This window comes from Sorex fumeus, unplaced genomic scaffold (assembly GCF_029834395.1).
Source record: "Sorex fumeus unplaced genomic scaffold, SorFum_2.1 ptg000199l, whole genome shotgun sequence".
Taxonomy (NCBI): Eukaryota; Metazoa; Chordata; class Mammalia; order Eulipotyphla; family Soricidae; genus Sorex; species Sorex fumeus.
Window position 1 is genome coordinate 523,575 of NW_026606256.1, and position 12,833 is coordinate 536,407.

Genomic DNA, 12,833 nt, shown 5'->3' on the forward strand with positions numbered 1-12,833 from the left:
GTGTCTTATGATGTGTTGCGCGGCCGCGAAAGCCCAAAATTAGAGAGTATTGGGGATCAAATATTGTGAACTACTTTAGAAAATAAAAAAACATTTTTAAAAAGAAAAAGAGAGAGGGCTCAGGGCTCCATCACTCGAGCCCGCGGGACCTCAGTGGCCTCAGTTCAAAATGACTGACGTGCTCTGGGGAACCCCATTCTGCATCTCCTGAAGGCATCTGAACATGCTGGAGAGCCAGCAGCAAGGGTGGACAGCCCTTCACTGCCCTCTCCTCTCTTGCGAGCCACCCTGTGCGGGTGTGTGTGTGTGTGTGTGCGGGTGTGTGTGTGTGTGTGTGTGTGTGTGTGTGGTGGGGGGATGTTGGGGATCCAGTTGCCCCATCCTGAGCATGTGGCTTGAGTTGCTTCTCCCTTCTTGTATGGAGCCCAGTGCCCACCACTCAGCACTGCCCAGGGCTTGCACCCTGGCAAGAGAATGGACACTGGGTGAAATGGGACAGCCAGATCCCTGCGCCCCCCCCCCCCCCACATCTTCATGGCCAGAGCAGGAGGACAGAGTTGGCCTTGGAGGGGAACAGAGAGGAGACTCAAACCAGGGACCGTGCCAAAACTCTGTGTTCTGCCCACAAATGGCGGGGGTGGATGTGGGGTTAGACGCAACCCCCAGGATCCCTCTCTGCTGAGTCACAGTTACCTTCATTCATGGAGACAAACACGATATCTCTACTTTAAAATTCCTGCTGCTCCTATCAAGGGCTTGGGGGAGCCAAGATCCAATAGAGAGTTCGAGAGAAGTTCCCACAGGTCTGAAAGGAGGTGCAGGTTGACTGGGGGAGGGGTGCAAGGGGAGCCTCCCGCATCAGCAACAGCCCCGGGGCCAAGGCAGAGTGTTTGTTGGGGGCTGGAGCCATAGCACAGCCGGTAGGGTGTTTGCCTTGCACGCGGCCAACCCGGGTTCGATTCCCAGCATCCCATATGGTCTCCCGAGCACCGCCGGGAGTAATTCCTGAGTGCATGAGCCAGGAATAACTCCTGAGCATTGCTGGGTGTGATCCAAAAAAAAAAAAAAAAGAGAGAGAGTGTTTGTTGTCAGAGCCCGGCCTGTTGAGGGGTGCCAAGTGCCCAGGATGGGACTGTCCCTTAGCATCCCTACAGAAGCCAAGGGACAGTGTAAGGATTTCTTCCAGTGACAGAGCAGCGGGGGGGGAGGGGGGGCGGGAGCCAGCCCAGTCTCCCCATCTGCGGTCTCCAGTGAGCGAGGGGGGACCATGAGGACCACCAGGGGACGCAGGTGGTGGGGGACGCTAGACTCAAGCATGCCCTGCAGTTCGTGAAGACAGGACCAGAGACGGACTCAGAGCTCAGGGGCCAGGCGACAGTTACAGGGGCAAGGACATTTGAGGAGCCAGATGACATCCTCCCTCAGCAGAGAACGGTGCTGGAAGCCCAAGATGTGGGCCAAGGAAGAAGAGCCGAGTTAGGCTGGCGGGTGCCTCTGAGTAGCTGAGAGCCAGCCGCATAATTTAGCAGTCAAAAGGCAGGGGCGGGAGGGGGGGAGTGATGAGTCTGGCTAGTCCCCAACTTGTCTGTATTGATCAGCCAATCTGATAACCACCAGCTGTCCCCTCCCTTCGTGCTGTGAATTTGCCACCAGAATGTCTGTGCATCTGGGCCCGAGGAGGGGGTGAGTCGGGACGCCCAGTGATGTTTGGACAGAGGGGGAAGGAAGGAAAAAAAAAATAAATGATCGCCTTCAGCAGTCTGATCTTTAGCAATCAGCAGCTGGTGATAGAGGAACTTTCAATCTTGTATTTTGTCTCAGGCTGAGCGGCAAAGTCTGGTGTTTAGCTGCGTTTTGTATTGATTTTCAAAATGACAAGCAAAGTTTTCCAAGCTGTCAGACAAACACGAGGCATCAGGCACTGAAGCGGTGCTTCATCGCGCACCAGGCTCTGCTCCTCATCTATTATGGATATTTCATGAGCGATTGAGTCAGAAACTTTGGAGACGCGCATTGGAACTTGTCATCGAAAGCTTTCCCTATCAATTTCCTTGAACTGCAAGAAACAACATTCCTATAAATAAAGCAAAAGGGTGAGTTTGTGGGCAGGAAATACAAGGCAGAAGGGGAAAAAAATAGTTTCTAAACATGTGCAATTATGAAGACGAGAATCACCAAGTAGGCAATGTTTCAAATTAAGTTCCTAAATGTACATTTCATTTTGGCTTAATAAAACTGCATTTATGTTGCAGTCGTGCCATTTAATTATTAAAAATCCTATCCAACCAGATTCATAACTGTGTAAAAGATGCTGGTCTCGATTCTAAATTTCTCTTCCGCTCGGCAGTCCCTCATTATGAAGACGATCCCTCATCTTTAGAAAGGATTTTCTTCTGTCCCTCAAAGACCCACCGCAAACTCATTTTTAACACGGTAAATTATTTACATCAGACGCTGGGGAACGTAGCAGAGCAGGGGGGAGAAAAGAGTCATGTCACCGAGGCCTGCCTTTCTGTTTATTCTTCACCCTCGCTGTCTTTTTGAACCGAGGCTCATTTTCAAGAAGCATCATCCAGAAAGGACCACAGCGGAGTTCATAACCTGGGAATGTGACCCACGTGCCCATGAATTCCTCTCTGCAAACAGCCTCCGGGGGATCTTCGGTCCCATTTCACAGATGAGAACTGAGGTTCAAGGGCTGGTCCCACTAGGCTCTGTTTCGCCATTTTGTGCCTTTTACACAAATTCACACTATTAAGGCCCCAGATGACAACCACAGTTGCTACCATCTGTGGCTCTCATCAAATTTCATCATCCTGTGTGTGGGCCTTGGATGAATCCAAATATTTGACCATGGCTGAGTCTCCACTTCTTTTCTACGTAGTGTGAAAGGGTCAGAAAGGATGGGCAGGCCACCATTCAGCCCCGCAGGGTCATGGTGGGATTTGGAAACCACGTGGCAAGTTGAAAATGTGTTTTGGGGGGGCTGGAGAGATAGTACAGTACGTGCCTTGCACGGGGCCAACCCAGGCTCAATCCCCAGCACCCCGTAGGGTCTCCGAGCCCACCAGGAGTGATTCCTGAGCGCAGAGCCAGGAGTAACCCCTGAGCATTGCTGGGCATGGCTCAAAAGCCCCCAAAAGTTTTTTGAGGTGTCTGTTAAACATTGGAGATGTTTTCTTCTGGATGGGTGTTGCTGTCTTGACCTGGGGACCCCCCCACAGAATCAGACCTTCATGGTTGGGTGGGATTTGCATTGGGGTAGAGGGAAGGAGAGTTTAGTTCCAGGTGACCCATTACTTCATTCACTGAGCCTATGGGCTCAGCGAGAAGCTTCGAGATTCACTCCATAACCCCATCCTAGCCAGCAAGTGAGGACCAGGAGCCTGGGAGAGCACACACACTGGTCTCTGCTGGTGCGAGGGGCTGGTGGGAATGACTCTCCTGTGCCGAGACGAGGAGAGGAGAGTGTTCAAGGTCTGTGTTAGCTGCTTCAGAACTGAGGAAGTCACTGAAGCCACCTTGGCCAGAGACCCCTAGCCTGGCCTGTGGTGGGCCCCTGTCTGCCCCTGTCTGCCTCACCGCCTCCACTAGCAAGACGGCTTCCTGGGGGCCTTGATGGACAGGCGGTCATTGCTCTCCCAAGGGAATGTGGCCACTTCCTGTGCTTTAGGAGAATGAATGGTTTCTCAGCCCCCTGCCTCTCTCTTTCTGTTTTTGGGTCACACTCCAGTGGTGCACAGGGCTGAATCCTGACTCTGTGCTCGGGGATCACTCCTGGTGGGCTCAGGGAACCATATAGGGTGCTGGGGATTGATTCTGGGTCAGCTGCATGCAAGGCAAAGACCCTTTCTGCTATTCCCTTCGTTTCTCTCCCCCTTTTTTTTCCTGCCTTTTGGGTCATACCCAGCGATGCACAGGGGTTACTCCTGGCTCTGCACTCAAGAATTACCCCTGGCGGTGCTCAGGGGACCATATGGGATGCTGAGAATCGAACCCGGGTCGGCCGCGTGCAAGGCAAACGCTCTACCCACTGTGCTATTGTTCCAGCCCTTCCGTTTCTCTTCTTGAGAAAAGATAGTATAGCCGGTGAGTGGGGAGGAAAGTAGTACAGTGGGTAGGGCACTTACTTACACCTGGCCGACCCGGATCCGATCCCTGGCACCCCATAGGGTCCCTTAATCCCCGCTAGGGGTGTTCCCTGAGTGCAGAGCCAGGAGTAAAACCTGAACACTTCTGGGTGACTATGGCTCCCAAACCAAAACCAGACAAAATAAATATGCTGGGGCGGTGGAGGGGGAGGGAGTGGAGTGCTAGGTCAGAACATCTCAAGCAAGGATGAGGACCTGAGCCCCAGACTCCTTCACTCCCCCGAGCACCAAACCAGGAGTAACCCAGGCCCCCGAGCACCACTGAGTGTGGCCCACAAAATCATAAAAAATAAATAGGAAAAGATTAATCTACTTTTCCAGAACAGTTTAAGACGTACAGAGAAATCCACAGAGATGGCTCCTCCACTCCCCGGACCCTCCTATACCAGCAGCCTGTGCGGGCATGCCGCATTTATTACGATTAATGACCCATATTGATAACCAATGATCAGCAGAGTTAATATCCTGTCAGTAACTACTAATTAAAGACCCGAGCCTACATTGGGCTTCCCTGTGGGGTGCATAGGATGGGTCTTGGGGAGCACCTTCTCTCCCCAAACCGGAAGATCCTTTTCCCACCAGCAGTTTCAGAAGTTAAGCCAAAGCCACAACTTCTGGGGCAAGAAAGTCTGCACGATCATCACAAGCCTGACGGGCTGGCGGCGTTCTGTGACGTGGTTCTGGGCTGGTGCACACAAATAGAGAGAACGAAGAAAAGAGATGCCAAAAGCCACTTAGGGGGGTGGCGGCCCCCCCAAGAGCCCTGGTGAGGGGGCTGGTGGCTGGGGACTGGAAGGAGTAAGAAGCCGCAAGTTCACCAAGACCGGTGTGGCCACGCCCCCACTCTGTGCATTAACTCCTTCTAGGAGACTGTGTCCATGGTGATTCACTCCAGGATCCAGAAAGGGAAGCGCAGGCTCAGAGTTGAGAGGATGGAAGCCCGAGGACCCAGGAAGGAATGGGCTGGCATTGGGAGTCGAATCCTGGCAGCCTGGCTCTGTGGAATGTGCTCGCATCCCCCAGTATTTCAGTTCATTCCCCACCAGCTGGGACAGGTCCTTTCTGGTGCTGATGAGCCTCGGGCAGACATGGGGGCTCAGAAAGGTTTAGGAACCGGCCCCCAGCCGCCCAGCAGAGAGAGCCCAAGGGGTGGCACACAGGGCTGTGACCTTCTGTGCCGGGGAGGGTGGGCGAGCGGTTCCCCCTTTCCTCTGTCTGAGCACCGGCTGGGGCCATTGTTCCAGGAGCTGCGAGCGAGCTGGTGGTTTTTAAGAGACTCCAGCGACAGGAAATTTGGTCTATTGTTTGAAACTAGAGGTGCAAACAAGTCCCTACTTTGAAGTGCTGAATAACAGATTCTGTCGGGAAGGGAAAGGCGAGAAGCTACGGATTCTCGAGCTGGGCTGGTGTCGAATGCACCGGGCTGGCGGGCTGGCGGAGGCTGGGGGCCCAAGGCGGCCTGGGAGAAACTGGGACAGGATTTGTTTGAGGAGAATGTGTCTTAAAAAGATCAGGTGACAGGGCAGAACGGGGACCAGCAGGAGAACTGCTCTCTCTCTCTCTCTCTCTCTCTCTCTCTCTCTCCTTCCCTCCCTCTTCTTTCTTTCTTTCTTTCTTTCTTTCTTCTTCCTTCCTTCCCCTTTCTCTTTCTTTCCTTCCTTCCTTCCCTCCCTTTCTTTCCTTCCCTCCCTTCTTCCTTTTTTCTTTTTCTTCCTTTCTTTCCCTTTCTCTCTTTCTCTTTCTTTCATTTCCTCCCTCCCTCCCTTCTTTCTTTCTTTCTTTCTTTCTTTCTTTCTTTCTTTCTTTCCCTTTCTCTTCCTCTCTTTCTTTCCCTTTCTCTCTCTCTTTCTTTTCCTTTCTTTCTTTCTTTCTTTCCTTCTTCCCCTTCCTTCCTTCCTTCCTTCCTTCCTTCCTTCCTTCCTTCCTTCTTCTTTTCTCTCTCTTTCTTTCTTTCTTTCTTTCTTTCCTTCTTCCCCTTCCTTCCTTCCTTCCTTCCTTCCTTCCTTCCTTCCTTCCTTCCTTTCTTCTTTTCTTTCTCTCTTTCTTTCTTTCTTTCTTTCTTTCTTTCTCTTTCCATCTTTCTTTGTTTTTTTTTTCCCCTAAAGGAACCCGTTTGGGGGAAGGAAAACTGAGCATTGCGAGGTGGGGGTGGGGGACCTGGGCTTGGCAGTTCCAAAAGGAAACCAAATCCAACGCCACCACCTGGGCTGGTAATAAAATGCTATCGGATAAACGGAGCTTGTGTAAACTAATCCTACCTCCCACTCAGTCTTAACTTCAGGAATGAGCGCGGGTGAGATCCCCAACTTGGAATCCCTCGCTTGTGCTTTGCTGAACTGCACGCCTTTCCCTCTGATAGGTATCCGTGACCCCACCCTCTGGCTGCCTGGTAGCCAGAATGCGATTGTTAATCAGATACTTCCCCAGACAGTCCATTAGACCAGACGCCCCTCAAGTGAAGGAGGAAGAACCCGGGGCAATTAGCAAGTAGATTCCCAATGATGACACACTCTCCCTCGGCTTAACTCTCCCGCAGTCCCGTCTCCGAGTAACTGAAGGGGGCCTCCGGGCCCTCCCCACTGGCTCTCCTTGGTAATCGATGTCTCATTCCAGACCAAGGTCAGGTTATCAATCTTTATTATAGATGCCCTGGACCCGGGCGTCTGGAGCCTCCACTGCTGCAGAGAAATGTCTGGAGACAAAAGCTCCCCGGGGAAGGACGGCTGGCCGGGAGGCTGCTGTAAGGTAAGGCTCCGGGCGCAGCACGGGCCTTCCGGGAGGGCGGGAGGGGAGAGGCTGGCTTTAGGCATCCTGGGTCGGGAGGGCCCCCAGGTTAGGGCCCTGCTGGGGCAGAACAAGCGCTGTGGGAAGCCACTTTGGAAAGTGCTCTGCCAGTCCCAGTCTCCCTGGCTTCCTGCCTGAGCCTGGAGCTGGGAATCAGGGCTAGGCTGCAGGCGGGTGGACACACCACGGGCAATAATGATGGTTGTAACTGAAGCAACTTGACCAGCAAAGTGCGGGGTGGGGGTGGCGCTTTCAGTCTGGCCTCTGTGCTCAGGACACCTGTAGATCAAGGGGTGCCCTCTCTGGATCAGTCTTTTTTCTCATTGCAAGAGTTTCCGTAAATATCTTTGACTTGGGGGAAGCCTGGTCTCAGCAGAAGAGCCCCCGGCCCTCCGCCACAAGGAGAGAAGTTAAGGAGGCGCAGGCTGAGCAGAGTGGGCAGGGTGCCCAGGACCCCGAGGTCTGTCAGGCAGAGCAATGGCCTGGGGGGGTTGGGGTTTTGTAGCACCTTGACCTCTGCGTCACATGTAATTTTCTTGGGCACATCTAATAACTGAGATGATGGGGCCCAGGATGTGTTCCAGTAACTTCTCTGCCAGATTTTCCCCTTTCTCCAGGGCAGGCGCTGACGCATCTTAGCTGATTCTGATATCTCCACCCCTTCCTTTCCCACTCGTCCCCAGGGTATGCCATGCACAGGCACATACATACACAGGCCCACACATGTGCACACACATGCACACGCACACCACTCAGGCACACACACATGTCCCTGCGACAGGCTCTGAGAGCACTTGGAGCTTGAGTCCGTTTCATTTCCTGAAACAAAGACCACCAACTATGTTTCTTTGTTAGTGGTCTTTTTTTTTTTTTTTTTTGCTTTTTGGGTCACACCCTGCAATGCACAGGGGTTACTCCTGGCTCTGCACTCAGGAATTACTCTTGGCGGTGCTCAGGGGACCATATGGGATGCTGGGAATTGAACCCGTGTCAGCTGCGTGCAAGGCAAACTCCCTGCTGTGCTATCGCTCCAGCCCCTGTTAGTGGTCTTGACCCTGATTTCTAGACTGAATGGTCCAGGGTCTCTGGCCTGAAAGTTGAAGGTGCATCTACCTCTTACCAAGTTCATTCCCTACATCTTCGTGGAATAAGTGCCCAGAAAATAGGCTGAGAACTGCCAGGCTTGGTAGCCTGAGGAAGTATGTTAGGGACATGGCATGCATGTCAAGCCCAGTGACATTGACCAGGAGGAGCAAATCTATGGGTTGATCCTGTCACTTGGGGATTTCTTCCTACATTACCGGGTTCTCTGATGGAGCAGGAACAATTGCCCCTAGGCTCTGAGCCTGACACCCAGTAGGTCCTCAAGAAATATTTGCTGGAGGAAAAAGCAAATAAAGGCACCAGTTGCTCCCGAAAGGCATTTTGGGAACCAGCCACGGAGAACGGGTTGTTCAGAAAGTCAAGCAGGAGCGTGACTGAGCCATTCAATTTCCATCAACAACTTTCTGGGACTCAGAAACTTGATTGGTGGGGCCAGAGTGATAGTTCAATGAGGCGGGCATTTGCCTTGCATGCGGCCAACCCGGGTTCTATCCCCGCCATCCCAGATGGTCCCCTGAGCACCACTAGGAGTAGTTCCTGAGCACAGAGACAGGAGTAACCCTTGAGTATCGCCGAATGTAGCCTCAAAACCAAAAAGGAAAAAGAACCTTGGTTGTCTTGTGTGTAAAATGGCGTTGAGAAATCACCTGGGGTGGTGAGAGGTCACATTAGGGGATGTGGGTGGAGGGCAGGTGACCTAGATGAAATAACAACAGGACTTTTATTGAGGTGCTTCCTGGGTGCAGGATGAGCACTCCACATTTTCATGTGCATTTTCTCATGTGATCCCCACAGCACACAAGTGTAGGAAGAGTCACAGACAGGGTCAGGCCCTCTTGCACCAGACTCTGAACCCACATCTGAGCTCGCGGTTTGGGCTCCAGGGCAAAGCCCCTCTCCTTGGCATTCTGGGTTAAGTATTCATGGGACGGTCACTCAGAGGCCTTCCTGACATAGCCAGTGAGAAGGGGACCCTCACACGAGAAAGGTCACTCGTGGTGGCCACACAGACCCCCCCAGTGATGGAGTCCGTGTGTCCCTCCAGATGAGCCGCCAGCCTCTTCCCGGCAGATGGCAGATGCCCGTCTGCCCCCACCCCCCCGGGCTGCCAGCCAGCGAGCCCACTCACACTTTCCTTCCTTTGCATGGCCCGAGGCCGCGCCCCATCGCGCATGCTTTCCCCTGACCCCAGATACCCTCCACCTTCCGTCCTGGCGGCACCAACGCCGTGAAATCATCCCTTGTGAAATATTTCACTCAGAGATGAAATCTCACTTCGTCGTTCAGATCGACGCTGATGCTGGGGGCCGAGCAGCCTTTGATCGCCGCCTTGCCCGGACTGGGGCTGCCCCGTGCTACAGTTTGAAGCGGGATCATTTTCCTCTCCCGCGTGTTACTGTCCTTTTCCCAGTGAGGTTGTCAGCTGTGAGGGCAGGGACCTTGCCCGCTGCTTCTGTGTCCTTGTCGGGCCTGACATAGCGCTTGGGGAGCGGGAAGCTGGTTCTAGCATTGTGGGTGACACTCTGGTCTGCCCCCCCCGCCCCACCGCCCTCCAACCCGAGAAACCTAGTGACCGCATGGGACGCTCCTTCTCAATCTCGTTTCTGTCCCCGCTCTCTCCCACAAGGCGGCGGGCAGGTCTTCCCGTCCTCTCAAATGCTTTTGTATTTTATGTTTGCTTCAATTAGCGTTAATAAAACAACACTTTGTCCCTTTCCAGGAGCTTTCCTTGGAGAGCTCAAAAGCGTTTTACAAGAAAGTATTAATTATTCCCATTTTACAGGCAGGAAACCTGAGGCAAAGTCCAACAGTGAGTCAGTGCCGACCTTAGGACACACTTTCTCCCCCTCTCTTGTCAATGGTCTGTTATGATCACCGGATCTCACCACCCCTTCTAGGTCAGGGCGAAAAGACACTAAGAGCAATGCCGCAGGACTTGATTCCCATCCTTGTTTGAAGGCACGTTTATCTCTTCTTGCATTCGAGAGGCAGCTCTGCACAGGCAGACATGGCAGGCCAAAGCAAAGACGTCAGGGAGGAGGGGGCGTACCCAGGCATCCCTCCCCCAAGGAGACCACCCTGGACTTCTCCACTTTACACTTGACTTCACACCCGGCCTGTTTTCCTCGAGTAGATCCCACATTCCCCCGGGCCACTGTTCAGTTTCTCAAACGCAATTTTTCATGGTTGCACAATATTTCATCATTTGTGTAATGATCCCTGCCTTGCTACACCTTGAGGCTGCCTGGGTTTGTTCTTTTTGGGTCTGTTTTTCTGTTACCAGAAGGACCTCCGCGGGGGGTAGAGATTCACATTTCATTCTTTCCCGGGACATTTTTGCTCCTGGCATTGCATAAGTGCCTGAGTCTTCAGAGAGGAGTGGCCGTGGTTAGACGTGAGGCGCCCTAGGTCTGAACCTCCTACTGCCCATCGACATGCTCTGAGGTTCTACTTGCTCCTGAGAACTTGGAAGCGATGTTAATAGAATCTCTCAAAAACTGACGCCAGGGCCAGAGTGATAGTACAGCAGGGAGGGCATTTGCCTTGCATGCAGCTGACCCGGGTTTGATCCCCAGCATCCCAAAGGGTTCCCGGAGCCCCTCCAGGTGTGATCCCTGAGTAGTGCAGAGTCAGGAGTAACCCCTGGGTCTAGCCCCAAACAAATGAACAACAACAACAACAAAAAAAAAACAGATCCCAAACTGAATGTGAATGGAATCAGAGGAATTGACAAAGGCTTTCTGCTTCTTGCTGCAAATACCAACTTTCCTATTTTCCACAGGAACAAGCTCTTAAATTGTACTAACCACACTTACTGCAGGCTGTGGTGGGGTGGTGGAACATACAGTCTGCCAGTGCTGATGACAAAAGAAAATCTAACTGTACTTTACGAGAACAAATCTTCATTCAACTGCAACGGTACCCACTGCCCAGATGTGTCATAAAAGATTTTTGTGGAGGAACAAAAGCACTTCCTGTTGGGAAGACTCAAACACACACACACACACACACACACACACACACACACACACACACACACACACCTCTTTTTAAAAAGCAACAACAACAACAAAAAACCCTTTAAATAAAACAACCTAGATCTCATTATATCTCCAGATCCCACCTCTCCCATCCCAGGATGTCTGTTTAAAATAGCAGATGGCAAACTGATAATACAGGAGTCAGAATGAAAGGTCCATATAAATAGAATGCACGGGACTCAGGACTCTTAGGAGGCAAGAAAGGGAATTAATATCAGACCTTAGCACAGAAGTTGAACTTTACATCCAGCGAGATAATAATAATATTTATATAGTGCTTTACATATTTCGAGTGCTTTCAAGCTGCTGCTATGAACAGTATTAATTTCTAGTGATTCAGCATGACATCAGGGAGAGTCATCGAGAACGGCGTTTGTTTCAGGAGTGTCCAGGAAATGTGTAATCTGACAGCTACGTGGGCATCTGATGGTGAAGAGAGAGGTTCAAAGCGGGGAAGTGAATTGGGAATCGGGGAGAAGGATTCAAATTTTTGAGAGCATTTCTAGGAGAAAACAGATTCCGTGAGAAGGGAGTGGGGCCTCGGGGTGGGGGGCTGGCGAGGCGGGTTTGGGGTCCGGAGCGTGATGAGAAGCTCCAGGTTCCTCTTTAAGGTCTGGAAATCCCAGAGCGTGCACTGCTGAGTTTATTAAGCCAGATGTAGCTGCTGCCTGCAAGCCCCCTTCCATATGCACCGGCCAGCTGCGAGCTTCCTCGCAAGGCAGACGAAGGAGAGCAGAACGAACAGAACGTAATCATTAGAGGTGTAGACAGATACCTAGAGCTAGTGACAGAAACATGTGCAGCCCACAAGTGGAAGCCGAGTGAAATGGGGGTGGGGGGGGCAGCAACAAAGCCTTTGAAGATTCCAGAAAGGGTCTTGGAGCCTGAGTGATGCTGTCACCAGGGAAAGGCGGAGAGGGTGGGGAACAGGAGTCTACTGTTTAGAAATCATTATAGTTTGTTCTTACAAGTTTGGCAGGTTCTTGGTACAATTATATAACTACACATACATTTGGCGTATAGAGATGAATTATGTACTATGCATGTAATTACATGTAGCAAAATGTGTACTTTTATTTGGTGGGTATTTACATAGTGCAGTGAATAGTGTACTTAGAAATAATTAACATAAAGTATTATTTTAAAAACAAAACAATTAAAAGTAGTTTGGTTTCCTTGAACTCCAAAAGGGAAAAAAAAAATTCTGGAATCTTCCTTTCATTTATTCCAGGAGACTTTGCCAAATCATTCTGGAAGGCAGTCACCACAGACACAAGGAAGAGAACGTGATTTCCCTCTGTTTTTCTTAATCTTTTGATTTTAGGAAAAGGCCTTTTCAATTTCAAAGTGTCTTAAAACTTCTGTCTGGCCTCGGATTTTCCTAAATTAAAAACATTGACAAATTCAGGCAGCTGGAACGAGTACTTTGATATAATTTTCAACTTTGACATCTGTAACATTGAGATTCCTGTCTGTACCAAGTTTTACAAAGTGATCGTGTCTTTATTAGTGAATAAAGTGTGGTGGGATTATTTAGCATAAAGTTAAGTATTGGCACTGGTTAAGGGAGATATTTCTTTTTTTCCCCCCTTTTTTCTCTTTTTTTGGTTTTTGGTTCACACCTGGCTGGTGCTGGGCACTGAACTCCAGGTCTGCAGCGAGCAAAGCGAATCCTCTACCCGCTGTACTATCACTTTGGCCGCAAGGGGTAATAGTTCTTATTGCAGGGTATTCACACCCTGTTCTAATATGG